Source organism: Rhineura floridana, chromosome 6, assembly GCF_030035675.1.
Source record: "Rhineura floridana isolate rRhiFlo1 chromosome 6, rRhiFlo1.hap2, whole genome shotgun sequence".
Lineage (NCBI taxonomy): Eukaryota > Metazoa > Chordata > Lepidosauria > Squamata > Rhineuridae > Rhineura > Rhineura floridana.
In genome coordinates this window covers 151,455,514-151,471,592 of record NC_084485.1, presented here as the reverse complement: position 1 = coordinate 151,471,592, position 16,079 = coordinate 151,455,514, and the positions used below count along the sequence as shown (strand labels likewise).

General features: G+C 41.1%; 2 protein-coding genes and 1 pseudogene across 7 annotated transcripts in view; 2 read left to right on the top strand and 1 right to left on the bottom strand.

Annotated features, from left to right (window-relative positions):
• The window catches only part of SERPINC1 (serpin family C member 1), a 211,240-nt gene that overhangs the window by 84,900 nt on the left and 110,261 nt on the right, over window positions 1–16,079 (top strand). The window lies entirely within an intron of this gene.
• Window positions 1–16,079, top strand: part of RC3H1 (ring finger and CCCH-type domains 1) — a 132,174-nt gene that overhangs the window by 41,089 nt on the left and 75,006 nt on the right. Inside the window, exon 2 of one of the 6 annotated variants that reach the window (XM_061634108.1) lies at window positions 6,351–6,532. The exons of the other annotated variants lie outside the window; for them this stretch is intronic. The gene's annotated coding sequence lies outside the window, so the exon portion shown is untranslated. The remainder of the gene's footprint in view (window positions 1–6,350; window positions 6,533–16,079) is intronic. 6 annotated transcript variants of the gene reach the window in all.
• On the bottom strand, window positions 281–2,122 carry LOC133386893 (tigger transposable element-derived protein 1-like; annotated as a pseudogene).

Below are 16,079 nucleotides of genomic sequence, written 5' to 3'. Positions count from 1 at the left end.
ATGATGTACCAACACATAAACAGGTGATTTCTAAGGGTCAGAACTGGCTGGAAGGAGCAGCAGTTCCTCCTTCAGTCTGCCTCACAGCAGATGGTTCTGTACTGTATAGACGCCCAAGTGCAAAGTTCTCCCAAAACAATTACTGAAAGGCTGGGTAAAAAGAAGCACTTGCTACATCCTTTAGGGCTGTAAGGCCGGCTGGCTCTCTGTTGCATACCACATTTTCATCATCTGAGTCCAAGTCATCCAAGTCTCCATTTGACTCATCATCAAATCTTACTCATTTTGATGGTGGAGACTTGGATGAAGCTGTTGATGTTGATGTTGACGTTGAAAGTTGTTCAAGGCAAGTTGTAGCTGTTGCTGTCGAAGGTTGCAGTGGTACTTTCTTAAAGTAGGAAAGCAATGAACTTTGCCTGATGAATTCCTGTCTCCTTTCCCTTAGTATTTCTTTATAGCATGCAATATCATTTAGAAGGCTTGCATTCACTTTAGAACTTCTTTTGAAATTTGGATCAATCCTCTCAAGAGCTGCCACCCCCATTTCTATACAGTGATAGCTTCTTCCAATTCCTTGGTTGTTATTTCTCTCATGAAATATCCTTCTTTGCTCTTCAATCAGAAAAAGATCGTCTGTTAGGGTCTCATCATGAGAGACAAGCAATTCTGCCACATCCTCAGGCTGACTTCCAATTCTAATTCCTTTGCCATTTCCACAACATTTGTAGCGACTTCCTCCACTGGATTCTCAAAGCCTTCAAAATCGTCCATAAGTGTGAGAATTAGCTTCTTCCAAATACCTTTCAATGTTGTTTCTTTAACTTCCTGCCATGCATCTCTAATAGTTTTTATACCATCCAAAATCATGAAGCCTTTCCAAAATGCTTTTAATTTATTTCCACTTTGCCCAGCTACTGTATCTCTGTCTAAGGCATTTATAGCCTTAGCAAAAGTTCTTCTTAGGTAATAGGATTTAAATGCTGCAATTACACCTTGGTCCATAGGCTGCAGCAATGAAGTTGTATTTGCAGGTAGAAAAATAACATTTATCTCCTTGTGCATATCTCCTAGAGCTCTAGGATGGCCAGGGGCATTGTCTGTAAGAAGTAAAATCTTAAAAGGATTTTTCTTTTCCTGGCAGTAAGCCTCAACTGTAGGCTTAAAATAGTCTGTGAACCAATTTGAGAGAAGATTGCCAGTCATCCAAGCTTTTGAATTGATTTTTAAAAGATGTGTTTTAAATTTGTATATTTGTTTTTAATGTTTTTAGTTACTGTAAACCGCCCAGAGAGCTTTGGCTATGGGGTAGTATACAAATACAATCAATCAATCAATCAATCAGTCAGTCAACAAACAGGGAGGCTAGCTTTTGCATAGTTCTTTAGGGCCCTAGGATTTTCAGAGTGATAAATCATCATAGGTTTTAACTTGCAATCACCAGCTGCGTTAGCCCCTAACAAGAGAGTTAGCCTGTCTTTTACAGCTTTGAAGCCAGGCATTGACTTCTCCTCTTTAGCAATAAAAGTCCTAGACGGCATCTTCTTCCAATATAGGCCAGTTTTGTCCACGTTGAAGATCTGCTGCTTAGTATATCCACCATCTTCAATGACCTTTGCAAGCACACGTGGATAACTTTCTGCAGCTTTTGCATCAGCACTAGCCGCTTCACACTGCACTTTGATGTTGTGGAGATGGCTTCTTTCCTTAAACCTATTAAACCAGCCTCTGCTAGCTTTGAATTTATCTTCAGCAGCTTCCTCGCCTCTCTCAGCCTTCATAGCATTGAAGAGACTTAGAGCCTTGTCCTGGATGTTAAAGGCACGTTATAGCTGGTTTGATTTTCAATCCACACCACTACAAGTTTTTCCATGTCAGCAATAAGGCTATCACGTTTTCTTATTATAACTGTAGTGTTCACTGGTGTGGCACTTTTAATTTCCTTCAACACTTTCTCCTTAGTGTTCACAACTGTGCTAATTGTTTGGCGAACCAAACCTAGCTGACGGCCTATCTCAACTATAGACATGCCTTGCTCACTTAGTTCAATCATTTCTAACTTGGCAGCTAAAGTAAGAGGCTTACGACTCCTTTTTTTATCATTAGTACTACACTGAGATGCCATTGTAATTAACACAAAAATATTACTGTCCAGTACTGTATATATTTTATACAGTACTATACTGTACTGTATACAGTATATTTTTATATTTTTCCTGTATGCAGTACAGTATATATTATATACTGTATACAGGTATTACAGTATATATATATATATATATTACTATATATATATTATATACAGTATTACTGTATATAATATATAATATATATATAAAATATTTATATATCATAAATAAATTATAAGTATTATAAATTATTATATTTTTATATATATTTATATATAGTGTACAGTATAATATAATATAATACAGTACAGTACTGTAAACTTAACCTTTGAACTTTTGGAAAATTGCCAGAACATAGAGAGATGCTGAATGCACAAACACCGAATCAGACTGCACCGACAATACAGTACACTGTAAAATGACGCCCAACGCTCTTCTCTGACTCAGAGCTTGGAAATATTCCTTGTTTCAACTACAACTCCCATCAGCCCAACTGTAGGAGGGTTCATCAGTTGCGTCATACCGCAAAATCGGAAAATCACCGCAAAAATGGAACAAGCGCCGAACATATGGGACAGGAACACAATTCAAAACCACCGCATTAACGAAGCGATGTAAAGCAAAGCGCCGTAAAGCAGGGCCCTACTGTATAAAAAGATGCACTCTGTCCACCATTGTGCTCTCTTAACAAATATTAATTTAAAAACCCCCAAGCTGCTTAAACTAGCAACCACACCCTTCTCCTGGTTACCTACAAAGATTGTGCTTTGAGGTGTGGCCTTCAAGGAAACAGTTCTGAGCATGCTTGGACTGCCCTTCAGGGCAGCCCTACTAGGCCTATACTGAGGTATCATCACAACAGGAGGGAGGGAAAACCTTCCCAACTGGGCTGGAAAGCTAGTAATCCTACTACTCAATTTTTACATGGTTTTTTTATTCAGAGACACATGGAAGGGACCTCTTTGTCATAACTATACTTTTGGATTAGAACTGAGTGAGTGGTACAGATATGTGATTGGCTAGAAAGCAGAATATTGACAGAAATGTTTATAGAGCTTCTCAGAGTTCAGATAGAAGTATAAAATATGTGTGTAACAGGAAAGAGTTTTTGGCTTAGATTTTTTCCCAGGAAATTATTTAAAAATTGCTTTACATTTACCTTGGGAAGGCTTTGTCCCAGTAGCCCTGGTGGACTAGCAGGGCCAGCTTCAGGAATGCCGGGGCCCTTGGGCATCACCTTGCTGTGGCCCCTGGCGTGTGTGTGTGCGTGCGCACATGCGCACGTACGTCCCCCTACCTGTCTGCTGTCTTTTATCATTGCCCTTAACGAAGATGGCTGCCGCATTTCCCTAAGGGGATGACGCCTCTGCCGCCATCTTTGTGGATGGCACATGTGCGTGCTACGCATGCGCATCTCTGCCATCAACTAAGATGGCGGCAGGGGCTTCAGTACCTTAAGGAAACCATGGCCTCCATCTTCGTTAAGGGCAATGGTAAAAGACAGCAGACAGATGGGGGGGATCACAGAAGGGGAGCAGAGGGGCAGTTGAGGGGCCCCCTGTAGCTCCAGGGGCCGTCAGGCCAGTGCCCCACCTGGCTGCCCTTTAGAACCAGCCTTGTGGACTAGGCTCCACTCCTCATCCCCAAGACCCTGGCAATAGCAGTCCTCTCTTCCACCTTCACCTGTTCCCTCTGGCCCAGGTACATGGCACCTTTGTTGTTTTTTCCTTCACCACAGGAGAGCTCAAGATATTCGTGATGTTGAGACATAAAGTAGTTGTTATCACACAGAAGGAATATGCTGTGCTCAGAATACAAAGAGGACAACATGCAAAGAGTATTTAACCACCTGTAGACAGCTTCAACCTTCCCTCCAAACCACCTCCCTGTCTTGCCCAGAAAAACCTTTCTATCTGCACCCAGCTCTTGCCTCTTACTCAGAACCCAAATGCAACTCCAGACTCTCATTCTGGTCCACCTCTTCCTTCTGTCATTCAAGCTGTCAATCAGAAACACATGCCAGGGGTTCACTTCCCTGCTACTTTTGTAAGCTCAAAAAGACTTCCCAAAGGGCCTGCCGGATGGCAACCACAGTTGGCTGCTTTTTTAATCTACCAACACAGCTAGCTAGCTAGCAATCACTGGAAACTGGGACCTGAGGCCAGGTGTTTCCAGTCACTCACTCACCCAGCCACTTCTCCAAAGCTCTCTTGTACAGTGTACTTGCTCCTCTTCCTCTCATGAAGTCCAGGCAGCAGTGACTACTTCTCAGGAGCAGAAGGGCTAGATGTTGCTTACCACTGCCTCTCCACTTGTCTCCACAATCCTGCTGTTCCCTTCTCTTGAACTTCTAGAAAACCTTCACTTAGGAAAACTTCTACCTGAGGTATATTGAGGGAAAATAGTAATTAACAGCTGGCAAATAGTGACCTGACATAAATTACTTTCTAAAATGCCATGAGATACCCTGTTCTGCCCTAGTTGGGCTTCAGGGTTCTAAGGCAGCAGCCTCTAGTTGTGGAACTTGTGAGAGGAGTTGGCCTAATAACAGATGAAATAGATGAGGACTGTTAGAAACCTGGACAGCAGTGCTGAAGAGGAACTGCTGCTTCAGCAAGTTGCAAGGGCCTTTTGAAGGCTGGTTAGAGTAGTTCTGCTGTTGACCTCCCTGCCACCCCGGAGTCATTAAAGGAGCATAGCCTTGTTCATCAGCCATTAGCTCTTATGATGTGGGGATGATGGGGGCTGTCCCAGAAGGGAGGACTGTAGTAAAACCATGTCTTCTGATCTAGAAGGACCCAATAGGGCAGATGGAGACATCCTGATTGTACTTTGAGCTTGAGGGAGTGTGGGTTGAACATGACACTGTCCTCATTAAACAAATAAAAATATATGCCACAGTGACTCCTACATTGGCAACCTCAATACTGACTGGATTATTGTGGCGTGCCCTAAATGCTGGCTTGAAACCTACAGGTGGTGAAAAATGTAGCAGTTATGTTGCTAAATGGAGCACCATTCCACATATATAACATCTGTACTAAAGGAAAGGAACTGCACAGTCAGCAAATTTGCTAGTGAGTTAAGTTTGACAGGGTTTTTTTATATATAGTTTTCATTAACTTTTTGTGAACAAATTATGCATCAGGTACAGCCTCCCAACATGAGTACTGCTTGACATAAAAAGAAAATTATATAACCAGAACAAACCTGGAATTCCCCCCTCCCCCTTTGCTGTAGAATATTGAATTTAAAGCCAAACGCATAGCATTAACCACAAACAGTTTTAGGCATTCCAGATTTGAGCGTAATGTGGTACAGGCTCTCTACCATGTTCTTTTTGATTTACCTAACCTATAAACAGATACCAAGTTTCATAGAAATTATCTTTCTTGGTGATACCCTGGGATACTCTCAATTTGATTGTTAATTTTTCCATGAAAGCAAGATACCATGTTTTCCTATACCAATAATCTACTGTAGCTCCTTGTAATGTTTTCCAGTGTGTAGCTGTAGTGATCCTGGTGGCCATCAATAAGTGACCTAATAGAGTTTCGTAGATTATATCTTTGTTTGCTCCTTTGAATAGATTCAACACCACCAATTATGTGTTCTGTCTACAGTTGGGCCCTGCTTCTTGATGTTCTGCTAATATGGCACCAGTGGGGCGATCAGCTGGAGCTTCCCGCGCTCCAGCTGATCTCGCCCGAGGAGGGGAAGATCAGCTGTAGCGCACTACAGCTAATCTCCTCTTCTGGCATGATCAGACTCCTGCACTTGAGCTGATCGTGCTGGAGGAGGTGACGATCAGCTGTAGCGTGCTAAAGCTGATCTCCTCCGGGGCAATCAGTGGGTTAGGTTCCAGACCCCCGTGCTACAGCTGATGCGCTTTTCGATGGTTTTCGCTTTTCGGCGGGGTCTGGAACCTAACCTGCCGTATGAGTGGGGCCCTACTGTATTTGGAGATTATTATTTCAATTTCATTACATACTAAATTAAATATTAAAATCCAAAATTTTTGTACTGAGGCACACTCCCACCACATGTGGTGGTAAGTTCCGGCCATTGCACATCCTCTCCAACATCAGGGGGAGTGTACCTGATTAATTTGAGATAGATATATTGGTGTTAAATACCATCTGTGAACTATTTTTAACATGGTTTCTCTTATTTGATTGGAAGAAGTTTGACTGTTTTGCTATTAACTTATAAAACCCCAAACAGCTTAGGACAATTCCAAAGATACTGTCTCCTGCATAGACTTGCCCATCTTCGGAGGAGGCCCTATTAATTGTTCTACAGCCTGCAGAGGTTCATCTCATGGCAACTTGGAAGAGAGCCTTCTCACAGTGTCCCCCAGCTTGTGGAATAAACACCCCACTGAGAAAAGGCTGATGCCAACTATGGTGAGCTTTGTCAGCTGTTAGAAACATAAATATTCGCTTAAGTTTTCTCTGGTCTCTGATACATTAATGGTTACTGACTTCTGCAATTGTGATACAATGTTTTTATTGTATATTGAATTAGTTTTGAATTGTTGCTTTATTATTAAATTGTTTTATTGTATACCACCTTGGTATTATTTTAGTGAGAAGTGATATATAAATATTTTAAATAAATAATAAATAACTCATGAAAAAACATGGAGGGTATTCCTTGCTGTCAAATGAGACAGATATAATCTGACAGCTCTCTGATTCACTAGGCCAATTACATCAAGAATAGTGGTAAAAACACTTAACTAGATATTGTTAGTATAGGGTAATTGTCAGGCCCAGGATGCGACTCAGGAACCAGACCAGAGGTTGTAGTTAATTCGTGTTTTATTAGAGTAATGTCCAACAAAGACTGCGCTTTCTCATGAAGCAATACAGGGATACAGGTCCTGCAACATTGGGAGAAAGTTGACAGAGCAAGGGGCTGCTTCCCGCCTGTTCTTTAAGAAGGGGCTAAACGGGCGCGCAACCTTTCGCTCCTCCTTAACTCCCCCTCAGGTACTGCCCGCCTTCCCCCCCTTCTCTCCTGTCTTTTCAACCGTCTGCGTGTGCGTGGTGAGGGGGGAGGCATCACCTCCTCCTCTTCTGAAGTGTCCAATTCCCCTATTGGTGATAAAGGAGGAGCTGAGGGTAAACCATCTCTCCGCCTTTCTGCTGTGATCAGCCCTCCCTCTTGCTCTGAGCTGCGGAGAAGGGAGGGCCTGGGAATGTCTGGGGGGGATTCTAAAACTTCAAGGCTCTCAGGCTCCCCGTTGCTAGGCGACCCTATCTCTGGCATGTCCTCTGTTTCGGCTTCGCTCCACAGAGGGTAAGTTCCTCCCTCCTCCCTCTGCCAGCCATTTGAATCCTCTTCTGACAACCCCCCAGGAGCCCAGCTCATCCTCCCGACAGTAATGCAGCAAAGAATAGTTCTGAATGGAATACAGAATTCTATTTCTCTTGCCATATTCTTTAAGAACCATAAAGTGCTCTGAAAGTGAGGAAGGATTCATTGTAGCACAGGGCCCCTTAAAATTCCTAAAAGGTACCAAAATATTGGAGAATGTGTCAGTGGAGTGGATACAGTGGCGCAGTTTAAATAGCTAAGAGATGATCTGATGGCCATCGGGTCATCTGTGCTGCAGCTAATGGAACTGAAAATGAATGACGTTTCAGTGGAACTTACAGCATAATTGAGACAGTGAACTCAGTGGTTGCAAATAGCAATCTAAAATAAAATGAACATCCATTAATGGCAGTTAGGGAACTCCAGCTCAAAATATAGGGGCTAGAAAATAGAAATAGTTGCCTGAACGTACAGTATGTATCTGCAGGATGGAAAATGAGAGGAAGGGGGCTACATGACTTGCTTCATAAAAAGAGCCCTATTGGATCAGGCCAAAGGCTTATCTAGACCAGTAGATTGTTCTCACAGTGGCCAACCAGATGCCGAAGGAGAAGCCCACAAGCAAGAGCAGCAGTGCTCCCCTCACTTGTGATTCCCTGCAACTGGTATTCAGAGGCATACTCCTATGATGGAGGTAGTACATAGCCATCATGGCTAGTAGCCACCAATGAAATTTGCCCAGTTATTCACCTAAATAAAAATACTTAGAAATTACCCTCTGCTTGTTGGGTACAGGCCCTTAAAAGAATTATATCCGTAAACAAACTTAAATTCCATTTAAAAGAGAATTCTGAGATTTCTTGTGGTATTATATACACTGAATTCAATTAGACTCATTTTCAGATACCTCTAATCTGGTGGGTTTAAAAAGGAACAAGTGCAGTATACAGTGCTGTCACAAGGTTGTGTGGACAGAACCATCAAGAAGGTCTGTATCAAGTTGACTTGTTAGAAAAAAAAGTTTGTTCTTCCTTTTTTAAAAAAAAGTTAAGTGCATTTTTCAGCAGTAATAATACACATCTAGATACATATAGCTTGATAGATAGAGCTGTGAAGGAATCAGTGGTCATGTTGCACATCGGCACCAGTGACATGGGGAAATGCAGTTGTGAGATCCTAGAAGCAAAATTTAGGTTGCTAGGTAGGAAGTTGAAAGCAAGGACCTCCAAGGTAGCTTTCTCTGAAATGTACAGGGCCAGCTAGATAGGCACAGCTTTGTAGTCTCAGTGTGTGGATGAGGCAATGGTGTTGGAAACTTACTGTTAAATAAGCAATTATGGACAATGTTTACATTTGCCCTGTGAAGCTTATATATCTTGCTCAGCAACTGGGCCAGTTTGAGAAAAGAGAGGTGATGGGCCAGTGCCTTATCCCACAGCCACTAAGGCTGCAATTCAGTACATGTCTTCTCTGAAGTAACCTCCATTGGGTTCAGTGGGACTTACTGTAAGATGAGTGTGTGTTGGATTGCAGCAAAATTATCTAAAGTTCACTTTCCACAGATGCTTTTCCGTCAAGTCTGATAACTTGGGAGTCAGACTGCATTTCTCAGAGAGCCATGTTTAGGCCAGGGGTTCCTAGATGCTGACTCCTATTGTAGAGACACTGAAAGCATAAATAAAAATACTCTGAAATGCAGGTATATGACATGATTGCTATGTAATAATACACAGTTTACTCAGAATAATACATAAAATACCTCAGGAAAGTAGGTTTTCAAGTTGTTCATACTTGGGTTTGTGTACTTGCATGCATGAACATGGAGAATGATTTCTTCAATGGTATTAACAATCTGGCATCAGAACTTAGTTAGCAAATATACTAATATCTAGAGCCTGATGCAATATAGATGAAGTGTTATGCAAAGAAGGTTGTTTAAGTTGTACTCATCTTTCAGATGTCCCTTCCAATGTACTTACTAATAACTAGTTGCTAAACTGTGAGAAGGAATTCAGAAGAGAGCACTTGCAAACTGGAGTGACTTGTCCATCTTTATAATTGCTAGTATTTCTGGCTTAACCAGAAAATTATTCAAGTAACTAGACTAGAATTTTTTTCTGTGTTATGTGTTTGAAAGGAGGTTTATCCAGATTTGTTTTGTGTGTATGGATGCACATACAGTTTAAATCCTATTGAATATTGTGCAATAAGATACAGTTGCATTTAATCAGAAATTTCACTCACTCAGACACTGTTTCACTTGCTTGCCTTGGGCAAGTTAATTGTTGTCACAGACCTTGAATAGTTGTCACCTATCTCACAGGGATTTTTTTTAGGACAAAATGTAAAGCACTTGGTATGCTGAAAACAGCTGAGAAAATTATGTATGTTATATTGGATTTTTTTCTTGTCTCTTCTCAAGGATTCAGAGTTGGCCTAATGCATACACACAGAGATCTTGCAACTGGTGGGTGAGATTGGGATTCAGCTTGCTGTTTTGTGCCTGCCTAACTTTTGCATAGTAGATATCAAGTTTGTGTACGGCTTTCAAACATGGACCTGATATATGAAATCCCCTTAAAATCAATGTGTGACAGTCATGGGGATTATGCCTGCTTTAATTGGGTTTTAATTTAGCTCATATTCAAACATCATATTTAATATGTGGACATTAGGCTAGTCTGACCCTAATCCTTCTCCGTGCATAGGGCTCAGGTTAAAGATAGAAGTTTTTGTTTCTTTATTTAAATAAAGCATTTCTTGGAACACAGTTCTAATTTGCAGATCAGACTTTCCCTAAAAATTGCTCCTCAAGGAGCCCTCCTTCTCCCTCAAAAAAGCTGTATACGTAGAATATTCAGACTCTGTAATGGTGCCTCTGGCTATTTGTGCCATAGTTTACACTGTATTTGCTGATGCATTGCCTCTTCCCAAGAATTCAGTTGGTCTAATTAGCTAGCTTAGTTTTAATTAGTTTTTTATTTAATTAATCAGTTTAACCAAAATGTAAATAAAGGGTATTAACACTATTGTGTTAATTTTGAGTGGCACAAATGGTTTCAGAGATATAGCAGGAACAAGATCAGAACAAGGTTCACCCTAGAAGACCATGCTGAAAACATATCCTAAGACTTTGAATTCAAGTAATCTGAAGTTGTCATTGCCATGGAATATATGTTAATACTGCATATTTTAATTTTGAAGATACAATTTAAATAAAATACTAAAATGTAATAACACATACTACATATGAATTATGAATTTATGCAGATATGTGTCTTTTTGGCATTTGTTACATAACAGGAAACTGGTGGTAAGCAAGGGCTGGTAGCCAGCTGGTATATGCAAAACATTGGAAAGCACGTTGAATAATAACCCCCTGCTGGATCATATTACAATTCAGCATCCTGTTAGAGATGTAAAATTTCTGGAAATTTTGAAGTCATTGGGGGGGAGGTTTTTTTTTCAGGGGGGTCCAGGAAGGGGGGATGGAAATTTGGGGGGGGGAAATGAAAAATATGCAGTAATTTTTAAGTGCCCTTTACAGATTGGAAGTCATTTGTTACTTTAGGAATATAAAATATATTTTGTATAATTTGGTTCGCCATTAAATTACCAGAGGGTGTTTGAAGACACATCCGTAGCTGATGCCATCTTCAACTTGACCTTAGCACGCCATCTTCAAGCATGACCTTAGAGAACAGGATAGAAAGTGATCACTTCCCGTTAAAACTTAAACTTTATACTCAAAACTTTCACTCCACTGTAAAATCAGGCCTCCATATGCTCAGACATCTACAGGGGGTTAGATGCCTTAAATGGTCCCAGGAAATAGGTACTAATTTGGATCGGATGCTGCAGTCGGATAAATTTCTCCACCTCCGCTCTATGACAGCCGAATCCCTAGGGCACATTTCCCAGATCTACCAAGACATAATCAGTGAAATCAGACCCCTTGTCACCTCAAACTTAGTTAGTAAAACTCCATGCAGACCTCAATCCTGGTATGATAGCGAATGCAGAGCCAAGAAAAGGGAACTTCGCTATCTATCCAGAGCACCAGTCCGTACTGGCTCCATATCTCTTTTCCAATGTTGTCGGAGAGATTATAAATCTCTAATGGGGGGGGGGAAGGGCCTTTCATGCCGACAACTGGAAAGCCCTGGCTCTTGCACTGAGTGAAAGGAATGAGCCTAAATTTTGGGAATTGATACAAGCTGGGCTTACATGTGTCGATTACCGGGTAGCTCCACCGATTCCGTCTGAAACATGGGTTACTCACTTTTCCAGTATCTTTGGAGGCAACATAAGTTCACCCACTGTAGCTCCAGGGAATATCTCCACCCTGCCATCTTGGCCACCTGTCACCAACTCCGAAATGTTGGAGTTAATTTCCCAGCTTCGTCCTGGCAAGGCCCCAGGCAAGGATATGATTCCCCCTGAGGCATTCTTATCAGATGCCAACTGGTGGGCACCAGTATTGGCGTCTTTATTTACCTATATTAATGCGACTGGCGTTATCCCCTCAGGTTGGCGCTCCAGTATAGTTGTCCCTATATTCAAGAAGGGAGATGCCTCGGACCCGAGGAATTACAGACCTATCAGTCTTCTGGATATCACCTCCAAATTATACGGATGATATTTATTAAATAAGCTCCTCGTCTGGGAAGCCAGTAATACCATCTTTCACGAGGAGCAAGCGGGATTCAGGAAAGGCAGGAGCACCATCGATCAGGCATTTGTTTTGCAACACATAATTCGCAAATCTATTGGGGGCCCAAACAAATCCCTGTACGTAGCTTTCGTAGACCTCACTTCCGCATTCGACCTTATAGATAGGGAGCTATTACGGGGGAAAATGGCCCAGACCAATGTTGATAAGAGATTGCTTCATCTTATTCGGTCTCTCCATCAAGCCAATTCCTTGCAGATGTGTCTGGGCCTGCAGGGTACTCTCTCTCGAGTGATTCAGATCAAAAGAGAAGCAGGGCTGCATTTTGGCCCCTTTTTTATTTAATTTTTTCATAAACGACATTGTCCCTGCAATGACCTCTCCCTCTTTTCCCCCCCTTGCATTGGCAACCACAAGATCTCCCTCCTGCTCTACGCTGATGATCTGGCTTTGTTATCTCTAAATAAAATCGGCCTTAAAAGAATGCTAACTCAGCTTGGCACCTATTGTTCAGAGCACCGTTTGACAATTAATTACACCAAAACCAAGATTATGACCTTTGGTAAGAAGAAGACAATTGCAAACCGGGTCCTTAATGGACACCCCCTAGAACAGGTTCACCTATTTAATTATTTGGGCATTTGTTTCACTGAGAACCTTTCTTGGAAGTCCCACCTAAAGTCAATTAAACTCCTCAGCGCAACTTAGAAGGTTCTTTTATGCTAGAGGGGGCCAACTGGTCAGCCCAATAATTAAGGTCTTCGTTGCAAAAATCTTAGCCTCCATATTATATGGAGCGGAACTTTGGGGGGAACTCATAAAGCGGGAGATAGAAACCCTGCAAAACAAGTTCCTGAGGCAGACCTTAGAGCTCCCCACGAGAACCCCTGCTGCATATCTCAGAGCGGAGCTCGGCCTACCCTCATTGGCAGCCAGAATAGATTTGGCTTTCTTCAAATACTGGCGCAGATTATATAGGATTCCCAATTCTTCCCTTACCAGACAGTGCTGGATGGAGCAATTGGAAAATAGGGGATGGGCCTCTAATTGCCAAAAAATGCTGGAGCAGTACAATCTCCCCTTGGGGGAATTTTTGACTCTTAGTCCGCGTGCCCTTAGGGGTTGGATTTTCAACCAGGACGCGCGCCGAGACCGGGTGTCTATCTTAATAGCTTGCTTTTCCCCATGGTACCCCCAACTCAAACTTAATCATGTTAAGTCACAGTACCTGGAGGTCTTAACACACACTCCCTTACGCAGAGCTTTTTTGGAACTCCAATTCCAACAGATGCCTTCTGCCTATTTAGAAGGGAGATATCTAGGAACCCCACTAGAGAAACAGAGTTGTATTTTTGGATGTAACTCTGTCGAAGACATCACCCATTATCTGTTGTACTGTCTGCTATACGATAACCCCAGACGGAAATTCCTGGCCCCTCTCACTCATCTCTCGCCAGACAAATGCCCCCAGGAGCTGGTAGTGGAGTTATTGGGCGACAACGTCAAACAGGTGACAGCCTCCGTGGCCAACTTCGTGCTGGCCGCCAGGAAGCTGCGTATGATTCACACTCAAGATTATAAAGCCTTTTAATGTTTTGTAAATGGTTTTAGCTGTATTTATCTGTTGATGTTTTATAATTGTTGCATTTTGCGATGGCCTATGGCTAAAAGCAATAATAAATTACTAGTACTAAAATTACCATGTTTTGTGTATTAAAATAAAGTTTATTCAGAGAATAATTACAAATTGAATTGCTTTTTAATTTTTTTGTTACAAATAGAGATACAACCTGCTGAACTTTAAGGAATCATTTTGCCAATTTATGAGGATCAGACAAAAAACAATAAAAACAGAAGAAACCATCAACATTATAGTTTAAAAAACCCTGTTATTTATTCTGAAAATTATTATGTCTCCTCCAGTGTCACACAGATATAAAGCATTCATTTCCATAAAAAGAGCTGAGAAAGAAAGGGAAGGGGAATCAATATTCAATGAATACTACAGGAAATGTAATTAGTTTCATTTTCTGAGCTATCGTTATGAATTTCTGCTTCTTTCTGTTCTCATCATATTTTTCATGAAGGTTTGCCTGGATTGAAACAGGTGTCTGTATCCTGTCCCATGTCATAGTCCAGCCTTTTTCCAGTTGGGGGGATGATGCTAAAAAGGCTTTGGGGAAAAAGGGGAAAGTTTTTCCCTGATTTTTCCAGTTTTTTTCCTGAGCCTTCGCACCTCTAATTCTGTTTCTGACAGTAGCCAGTCACATGTTTCTATGAAACTTACAAGCAGGGCCTAAAGGCAGCAGCAGTAATAGTAGTTTCCCTTGTTTTTACACGCACTCTTGAGCAATTGTTATTCAGAATCTTGCTGTTTCTTAAATTTCAGCCCCTTTACATTGAGTTTTAACATGTAGGTCTCTAATTTTTGACTAGTTTAGTGTTTTTGAACAAATCACTATTTGCATATATCCAGAATCCTTGCATTTTGTTGACTGTGAGAGCAAATTCAACTCCTATTAAGGAAAGTAGGTAGTGTACAGCAGTTGTGCTGGCCAAACTCCTGCTTAGACATATGTAGAGCTCAACCCTGGGACACAGGGTGCTAAGGGACATGCGCTGGATGACAATGAGGCAGAGAATCTTGATTTAAAAAGTAGAAGTAATATTGAAAGAGGCAAGTAAAATGAGTCACTGGCTACCATGCTTATTTGTTTACCAGATGTAAAAGCTTTCAAATATAATTATGGTTAATTAACCCAGGAAGTGCTGTGTTGCAGTGTGCCAAGAAGGTAGGAGGGAAATGGTGGTACAGGTAAAGAGCGTGCAGGCAAAGTCACATGCATATTGTCTTAATAAGTCAAGCTATGTATGTTGAAACTAGCTCTATGTTTTTCCCCTTCTTAATGATTTTCTCCTAATTTCACACTATAGTATGCCTGCAGGTGTTAGGCAGTTGTTAAGAGATATTGCCAGAGAAATTCCCTACAAGGAGCAGAGTTCCAGACTAAAGTGCATGGAGTGGAACAGTAGTGCTTAATGTGACCACAAACAATGCTTTCCTTGGCAATGATTGGGCAGAAAAATTTCAGAAGGTTTTTTTTCTCCCTGTAGGATTGTGTGGACCATATGTAACGAATTCTGGGTTCCATCTAAGTTAGCTGCATCTCTTTCTTGTAATTTTTTAAAAGTAGAAGACTTTTTTAAAAAATAGAAGGTTGCTGTTCTTAGTCTAATATGGTTAATGCCTTTCAAAACATGGATTTCTGACAACTCTGCGTCACCAAGACAGGCGCTGGTATAATTGTGGGATTTTTTCCCTTTCTTTTGTGTGTGTGTGTGTGTGTGTGTGTATCTATATCTATCTATCAAGAAGAAAATCTTGTTTTCAAAGGCTGTTCTGTATAGTTGGGTGTGGAAATATTACATAAGATTTTCATTTTGCAATTGAGTCATTTTTTTATTTTGAAAAATGTTTGAATTGTGAATGCTTTGCAGGGCTGTTAGAATAAGGATTTTCAAGTGCAAGAGACATGTTTTTAGAGATGGTTTTGCTGTTACTGTACAGAGGAGGTGATGATCAAAGTATATCATTTATTTCAAAGTATGCCAGCTGAGCAAGAAATGCAGACCTGCAGTGAACTTGGTAATGATTCTTTTTGTGAAAGTCTTTACTACATTTCTTAATGGGGAAAAGCTAGTTGGGTATTTTGTCCTTTAAAAAAAACACCCAAGCCTTTTTAGCAAGATAATATTCTACAACCTATATAAACTATGCTAATTTACAACATTTACATGTCTGCTTTTGCATGATTTATTCTTGTTCTGCTGATCATGGGGAAGGCACTGATAGCCTGCATCCTGACCAATGGAGTTCCACTCAACCTTCAGAGATTTCACCAGACTCTGTTCATATTCTTTCAAGTCTCTTTGCAGCAATAAGGGCTGAAAATGTTTCT